The sequence below is a fragment of the Polyodon spathula genome, chromosome 11 (genome assembly GCF_017654505.1).
Source record: "Polyodon spathula isolate WHYD16114869_AA chromosome 11, ASM1765450v1, whole genome shotgun sequence".
In the NCBI taxonomy this organism is placed as follows: Eukaryota; Metazoa; Chordata; class Actinopteri; order Acipenseriformes; family Polyodontidae; genus Polyodon; species Polyodon spathula.
In genome coordinates, this window is record NC_054544.1 from 40003991 (window position 1) to 40013256 (window position 9266).

Genomic DNA, 9266 nt, shown 5'->3' on the forward strand with positions numbered 1-9266 from the left:
ATAGGCATTAACGGAGAAAAAATATCAATAACATAGCAAACAACAATGAATGCAAACATCATGAATGGAAAAGTTACAAGCACAAATAAACAATAACATTGCATAAAGGAAACTGAAGAACACTAAAATACCACTCTTCTATCATCACTGTTTAGACTGAGAAAGGCACGAGTCAAAATGTCTACTTCAGGTTATATTGTAGCTTTACCTTGAGCTTTTTGATAATGTGGCTACAACGGCATTGCAAGTTTCAGTGAATACCCTTTAAACTCCTGCTCCACTAAGCCCGTTTCAGTAATTTTTGGCAAATGTAGTTCACGAGCTAAAATATGAGCATCACATGAAACTACAGTAGTGTTTGGTAATATTTAAGGAAAGCTTGCATGTACAGTGTTTGTAATGTGGCTCCACCTTGTGGCCATATTTCGATATTATTGTATAGTGTATTGTTTAAAGTGCACTATATTCACTCATAATAATCATGTCATGATGGTTGGTGGTCATCTTCTCTTTCAGGGAACAAGGGTTATGGTAAGTAACGTAACGTTCCCTTTTAATTTGAAGACGACCACCAATGACATTTCGTATGGGATAATGCATACCACAGCCATCACGAGGGAGAAGGAACAGCGGCATATGAAGGACGCACAAGCACTGTCTAACCCAGAGGTTAGCGGTGTGAACTTAAAAATCCACTCCCGGAGACATTGAATCTACGGGGGTATGGCAAGCATGGAAAGCTTCTAAATACACCTTCAAAGTGGAAGGTGACCTATCAGCATTAAACAGTTCTTGCAGAAACTGTATGATTGGCATAGGGCAAGATATGGTGTCATGGCTTCTACCCAGACACCAAGCCTGGAAATACCTTCACTTATAGGTGTACAAGGACCTAGTGGAGTCTGCCTTAGTGCTCTGCAACGTACCCACAACTGCATTGATAGCCCTAGGGCTAACCAGCGGCCCCTTTCAGGGGCCAGACCGATAGCTGGAACCTGCCCAGTTCCAGGTGCCAAATAGAGCCTTTCAACTGACTGAGGACATCCATGCACAGTGGAATCTCTCAGGGCTTACCGAGCAACAGCTGGCACAAGGTCGAAAACCAGACTCTCCTGGGCCACTTGGGGGCCACTAGGAGAACTAATGCTTTCTCTAACCAAACCTTTTCGAGAAAAGCCAGGAGCTGCTTTACAGGCGGGAAAGCGTACAAAAATGCTTTGGGCCATTAGTGCGCTAGGGCGTCTAGGCCGAGTGAACCGCATAAACGATGGAGGGAGTACTACAGGGGGCAATGCGTCGTCTCTGCCGAGGTGAAGAGATTGACCTGCGCCTTCCCGAACAGTTACCAAATGCTTTCCACTATCTGACAGTGGACTCGCCACTTTGACGAATGCGGACCGTTCCTGGAGAGGAGGTCCGCTGCCCAGTTCACCGCCTGAGAATGTACGTCGCCCGCAGGGAAGGCAAGTTCCTCTGAGCCATTGCTAATATCTGAAGGCCATGCGATACAACCTCAGGGACCGTAGGCCACCCTGGTGGTTGACATACGCCACCACTGTTGTGTTGTCCTTCCGGATCAACACATGTGTACTGGTCAGTACCGGTCAGCACCGGGACAAAGTGGTGGAGAGCAAGGGAGACCACTTGCAACTCCAGCATGTTTATGTGCGGGGATGTCCAGCGGTCTGGCCAGGATATGCATACTTCTCTGCCTTCCCATCCGTCCCACCAACCCAAGCTGGAGGCATCTGTCTTGAGAGGTCATCCTCCGTCAGCGTACAGCTGCCGAGTATGCGTGAGAAGCAGACCTAGCTAAAAAGCCATTATGGCTGCAGCCATCAGACCCAGTAGTTTCTGGCACAATAGGAGGGTGACCTGCAATCCCTGTTGAAACAAGGATAGGCAGCCCTAGATAGCTGCAACTCTGTCGACTGACAGGTATGCAAGCATCGTAGTGCTGGAGCCCCAAGTACGTTGTTCACTGTACCGGTGTAAGCTGACTCTTTGCATCACTGATGGTGAGGCACAGCCTCGCCAGATGCTTTGTCATGACCGCTGTGTGTGCCACTGCTACCTCTCTCGACTGGGAACAGATCAACCAGTGGTCGTCAACCAGAGTTTATTACTCTGATCCCCTGCAGTCGCAGGGGGGTCAGGATAGCGTTCACACACTTTGAAAATGTACGAGAAGCTAGGGAGAGGCTGAAAGGCAAAACAGCATACTCGTAAATGCTTCCTTGAAAAGAGAAGCGGAGATACTTCCTGTGCTCTGGACGAATGGAAATGTGAAAGTATGCGTCTCGTAAGTCCACAGTGGTGGACCGGATAGATAGACTGGAGAATGTGACCGTGCGTCAACATTTGGAACCTCCTTTCTTTTAAGAACCCATTGAGGACCCTCAGGTCTAACATGGGGCGAAAGCCGCCGTCCTTTTTGGGTACCAGAAAATACTTTGAGTAGTACCCCTCTCAGTGGGAGGTGGGGTCTATGAGATGAATGGCTCGCTTGCGCAGTAAGACCGCCACTTCCTTCTTAAGTACCGAGGACTGGAGAGGGTCTGTCTGGAAGTATTCGTGATGCATCGAAAGGGAGGAGGTCCCAAGCGAAACTGAAGTGCGTAACCGTTTTGCATTGTGGCAAGGACCCAGGAGTCTGAGGTGCAAGCGCGCCACTACTGCAGCTGTTGTGTCGAAAAGGAGGTCTGAGGCTGCAAGCCTTCAGGGGTCCTGCTAGGGCTGTTGAGGCTGAGGCGGGGCAGTTTGGCTGTATGTCAGAAAAAATATGGAGCTATGGAGAGCATGTCCTCTTGCGCCAGCTGGGATGCCTCTTCCCATCAACCTTGAACTCCCCTGGGGGAGGTGAGGTATGGCAATTGGGGCTGCAACAGGGGCTGGACAGAGGCCAGGGTCGCCAGTGCCTGTTTTGCCAAGAGCTCTAGGACCTGGGCCATCTGGGCCTTGAGGTCCATAATGTCCCTCGTCTGCTTGGAACGCTTCACCCTTCTCGCTTGCAGAGATGGAGAGCGACTGCGGGAGGCCTGCACATCAGGGATGCCTAGCAGGGAGTCCTGGGACAGGTGGAGGAGGGGCTCTGGGGGTCCAAGAGCCACCGACGGTCCAGCTATAGAGGACACGGAGCTAGCTCTCGTGGCCCTCTCCAAACAAGCTTCTTTTACCCGGGGCTAGAAGGCCTCACAGATGCTACAGACTACATCCCTCTCGAGGGCCAAGGTGGCATGTTGGACGCCCAAGAATCATGCACAGAGGGTATGTTTGTCCTCTTGCTGCACATTGGTGTTGCAGGCTGTGCAGGGGTGGAACCCTGACTTGCCTGATATGGGCCTGGTGTTGAGCATGGGCCAAACACTAAACACCGCTTGCACTGTGCTCAAGCACTGACTAAGTGAGAACGACGTGCGCTCACCCACTTGAGCTGTAGAAGAGGGTACCAAACACTGTGCACCACGCACTGAGTAGCATGGGCACCTTTTGCACTGCATACTGTGTAGCACCTGGTCGGCGCATAGTGTGTACCAGGAGGACACAAACCCGAAGCCATTTTGGGCGAGTTGAAGCAGACAGCAAAAACACAGTAGATAGTATAGGGGAGAGCACACTGTTTTTCTACAAGGCCCGACTAGTCCCGTGGAGGAACTGTGTACTCTTAGAAAGAATAGACTTGTGGATGACTACACAGGCAGTCGCTCACACACGACAGAGAGATACAAAGAGCGGCCTACCACGCAAGCAAGGAGGCTGCTGAAAGACAGAAAGGCTCAAAAAGTCATTGATTCCAGGAAAGCGGCGAGACAGCTTTCAGCATAAATGCAAGGAAAATACAATCAACTTGATTCGACTCGAGAAGCTCTTTTCTATCAACGCTTTTAGCTCAACACAGAGGTCTTACCATCTTCAGAAGGAAAAAGAGAAATGGCTTCCTTTGGATGATAGTTTTATCCCCTCGGTGGGCGGGATTGAGTACATCATCCCAGGAAGGGGCCTATCGGCAGCTCTGGTATAGACAGCTCAGTTTTACCTACCCAATGGGCAGGCATATCCCATATGTAATGCCATTGGTAGTCGTCTTTGCATTGAAAGGGAACTAAAATTACTGAGGAAACACTATCGCAGAGAAACAATGCAAAATAAGCTTTCCCCACTTTTCAAAAGCAAAGAAACCTGCTGAGAACGTTTTTGAGAGTATCCGAATATGGGATTGTGGAAGGGTGAGGAATTCACTGACACAGGAGACAGAAAGTTGTATTAATAAACACCACTCAGGTGCATGATTTATTGTTCACCGGCAGGTGGCACTAGAGGTCCGCTGTTCTCAGATACATGCAATGGTAAATAAGACATGACCGGATAGACATTTGTAGGTGCCTAACCAAATAATAATCAAAAACAGAAGGTACAAAGAAAAAGAGAAAATAAAACTTTTAATCAAAACTACAAAATAAAGGTGCTTGCCCTCTGCAGCGTTTCCCCAATCATCGCTAGCTGTCATCTCTGTCCTACACTCCTCTGTTCCCTCCACCTATTCTCATACACTGTTGGGGTCTGCCCAAGGGTTCCCTGCTCTCTATATTTTTATTTTCTTCTCTTTGGGTTATTTCTTTTATTTTCTTTCTCCGTCCGTTCACAGTTTAGTAGAGCAGCGCTTCCACTAGCTCGTTGTCGGTCTAGAGGGGCAGATCTGCGGGAACAACAGAACGTTATTTTATAGGGCCAGCAATCCCCCCAAGACCTGCCTCTCAGCCACTCAGAGAGGGGGAAAGCCAACACACCCTCTCCCACCTCTCCATGTCACTGGCATGACTGACAGGCAGATATTGTAAGGTTGCTGCCCTCTTCCTGCAGCACTATGAATGCACCAAAAGAGTCAGCACAGATCTCCCCACTGCTACAGGGATGCATGTCTTTCTGTCTGTCACACTAACAGTCACATGTTATGTACTAACGAGCAATTGTATGCAGTGGCACTGGAACAATTTTTAAAGTGGGGGTGCTGAAAGCCATTAAACAAAACTGTAATCCCTGTATATGATGGAAACCATGCAAAGCCAGGGGGTGCTACTGCACCCCAGCACCCCTAGTTCCAGCGCCCCTGATTGTATGCAGAAAATACACGAGGGCAGGTGTCATGACCATGTCATTAACAGCAATTTTTTTTTCCAGTCCTCTATATATAATACTGTTTAAGACAAATTCTCAAATGCAGCCATGCTATATCCTGAACTTGACCACAACGATGTTGCTGTATGAGATATCGTGTGGCAAAAACGTCGCACGTCGTGCAGGTCGAGTCTTAGCTCAGGAATGATTATGACACTAATACAGTTTTGTGTCGAGAAACACAGCTAGTCACCCAGTGGGACCAAACCGTTTGAATTTATTATCATAGACCGAGATGTCTTGTTACACATGACGAGTCCATTTTTTGCTCCCGTCTCAGGGTTTTATTATACAGGTAACACTGTCCAAAATGTGTACAGGGCTGTGTGAAAACACACTTTATGCTCACATCACGACAAACACAAGTCCAACTCACGAGTGCATTGTGCAATGTGGTGCTGTCGTTACCACATCTCACCAGCGACCACAATGGTTGACCGAAAATCGCTGTCGAGGGTCTAATGCAATTTTAGATGACAGCTGTTTTCATTGTCAGCCAACTCTGTTATGTTGAAAGCCAACAGATATTAGACAAGACAACTCAGGTTCTGTTCTCGAAAAGTACTTCTTTACAGGTTCTTTTCGTAAACGAGAACAATATGGGACAGATCGCTCTGCCGTATTACCATCTGTCACATATAGTGTTCAGGAAGCCCCTTTTGGTAGACAGTGTAATCACATCTCCTTCCAATCCATGACTTCGCTCCCTTTTTGGATGGGCTGACCAACTCCGACTGACCCTGGAATGAGAGTTTGGTACCAGTCAGACTCCGTGTGAGTCAAGTTCCTGTTATATTGTGCCCTCACAGGTTGGGAGGGAGATTGTTGATTCAGATTCATTCGCTCTCTGTCACAACATCCCATTTCACAAATGTTGTCATGTCAAGGGCAGATTACTGTACATGCTTATTCCTCCTACTGCAACTGCAAGAGAACTCAACAGGGGCACCACATCAATTCCCCAAATTGTCATGTTGCTGTGATTGCTGTCAATCGACGACCACGGGGGTGAGATGGCAGTGTGTCAGCTGGTTCGAGTTTTGACACCAGTGATACCAGAAAAAGGTTTTCAGGTCTAATTTGTAAGTTCTGTAGTGACAAGTGTCATCGTGTCTTTATCCGTGAAAAGAAAGGCGGAACAAGAGTGCCGTGTGGTTCAAGAGAAATGGGGAATTTCGTATTCATTTGTGGGCATGAATGGAAAGCCAATGTGCTGAATATGTTAGCAGCATGTGTCTGTTGTGAAATAATACAACACTAAAAGACATTATGACGCAAACCATGGCAAGAAATCTGATACATATACACGAAAGGTACGTGAAGATAAATACATGAATATTATTGAGCATTATCATAGAAACATGATTTTAACAAATGCTACAGCTGCCTCTTTTTGTTTTATTTACTACACTATGTGTACGCTTTCCCGCTGTTATTATACTGTTTGCTGCTTGATAAGCAAAAGTCACTGTACATGCAGCTCTGTGACAACAGACCGCCCACTTTTTCCCCTGCCGCATTCGGTGTGCTGTGAACAGTGGTCTCCAGGCGACACAGAGCCGTGCGCATATAATCAAAATGTCAAAATAAACTAGTCTCTTTAGTTTTTTTAAAAGACAACAGACAAAAAGCGAATCCACAAAACTAACCAATGTATCATTGTCTTCCACTAAATCTGAAAATTCTCCATCTGATTCAGCAAATGAACAGGTAACGTACAATAAACCAGGGACCAGTACAGCTGCAGCTAATGCTGTTTCTAACATTACTGAAACTACAAAATGGCCTTCTGATTTGTCAACTATCAATGAACCAATGATTCAGCTGAAACTAAACTCATTCCCTTCTACTGTTATCGTCGGAAAAACCGAAGCTTCGTGACACATTGGTATGAGAAACATCAGTGGGTGGAATATAGTGCGTCTAAAAACGTAGTGTTTTGTAAAATGTGTAGACATTTTGGTGACTCTTGTTCTGAAGACACTTTCACACAGAGTGGCTTTTGTGCACCAGACCTGCTGCAAACATGAGTCTAGTAAAGCTACAAACTGTCAGTTATCAGGCTGTGGAAATATTTTGAACCAGTTAAGAAGCAATGAACACATGCTTAATAGATAAAAATCTGGAGCATATTAAAGTGGTGCGTGATATTGTACTTTTCTGTACTAAACAGCAAATACCTTTACGTGGACACAGAGATCAGGAAGCTTCAAACTTTCTGGTGCTTTTCAACTTACAGTAAAGTAAATATAACAAAGAAATTCAAAGTAGACTTGAAATGCTTCCGAAAAATGATGAGGCCTGTCGTACAAAACTAAGCTGCAGCTTAGTTAATTCTACGCAAAATCAGACAAGAATTACATGAAGCCCCGAACACTTACTATGCAATTCTTGCAGACAAATGTAAAGACTTTTCGAAACGAGAGCTTGTTGCAATGTGTGTCAGATACTTGCACAGTGGAGTAATTAAAGAAAGAGTGGTAGGATTTGTGAATACAGCGGGCATGTCTGCAAATGGAATATCAGAAAAAATACTTCAAGTTTTGAAAAACGCTTGAACTCAATCCCGAATTGTGTGTTGGCTTCAGTTTTGATGGGGTGTCTGGGAATAAAGAAGGAGTATGTGTGATTTTGAAACGCAAATTCCAACGAGCAATTTATGTCCATTGTAACTCTCATTGTCTTAACCTAGTACTTTCTGCAGTGTCGAAAATGTCTACAGATGTTGTCAATTTTTTTCACACTCCAAACACGCTGCACAGCTTTATAACTGGGACTCACAGGCAAGCTCTGTTTATGGAGATTCAAAAACAACGACATCCCAAGCGGCAGGGCCTTGTGCTTGAATGGGCAGTTGACACACGTTGGAGTTCAAAGTCTGGTGCGGTGAGCAACATACTAGATACTTGAGCAAAATGATGTCATTCTTGAACCGTTAGCGGAATTTGAAGATTGTGGTTGACAAACAAAAATGGAGACTCAGTCTTTTTTCCAACAAATTCAAACAAAAAAGTTATTGTTTTTATTAGTAACTTTTGGCAAATTGTTTGAAGTTAGTGATTTTGCTACTAAAGGATTGCAAAACGCAACTCTGTTCATTACTGACTTCATTGATCTAATAGAAGGGCTGAAAGAGTTTCTCTGATTTTAGAAGCAACGAAATGAATGGCTTCAGTCAGGTGCTGAAGTTAACTGATGAACTAATGGAGAAAGTTTCTCAGAAGAGAAAATTACCAAGGCATCTATAAGATTCAGATGTGAATTCATCTTTGGGAAAATCAATCAGGGTGCCCTCTGAGAAAGATTCTGGATTGTCAACTTCATGAATTGAACTGCCGCTTTCAAAACCACATATATGGATTCATGAAAGCCGCGGCTGCATGCTTGCCGAAATCAGACACATTCGGTCATAGAGAAAGCCTCAAATACTTTGTACAGTGTAAATGTATATGAAGCTGAATTTTGTGTTCTTTCAGCAAATTAAGCAAAAATGAACTGTGGGGAAACATTTCCAACACTGCTTGAAGTGTTAGAAGAGCGCCACACGGATATCTTTCCAAATATGCACACACTTACTCCCAATGACCAGCTCAACTGTGAAGAGGACTGCTTGGGCCTCAGTGTTGACCGGTCACATGAACACACTCTCTCTCCTGTACTTTGAAAGAGACCTATGCTGTAAAAGAGCTGAGCAGAAGAGACTGTGAGTAGCCTATCTCTACTGACTTTAATTAAATTTTACAAATGGTCTAGATACAATCCAGTTTGCTTTTACATCATACCTCTTAGATATTGCCTGTCCATAATATTTTGCAGCCCACCCAAACTTACATTCCTAGCTATGCCACTGGTTACATCTTGTGTGTATTTCAATTAAAACAAAGTAGACAACACATTTTTTAAAAATAATCCTTGCCATTGTTGTGTCTTCACAAAAAACAAAGTGGCCATTGACACATTTTCATAAAGTAATAAAGTTTTTAACTTGAATAAACATTTAAAATAAAATAAAAAAAAAAAAAAAAAAAAAACCACAATATTTACTCACTGTTTTACTTATTTTTTTGCATTCCAGTTAACAACAACTACGA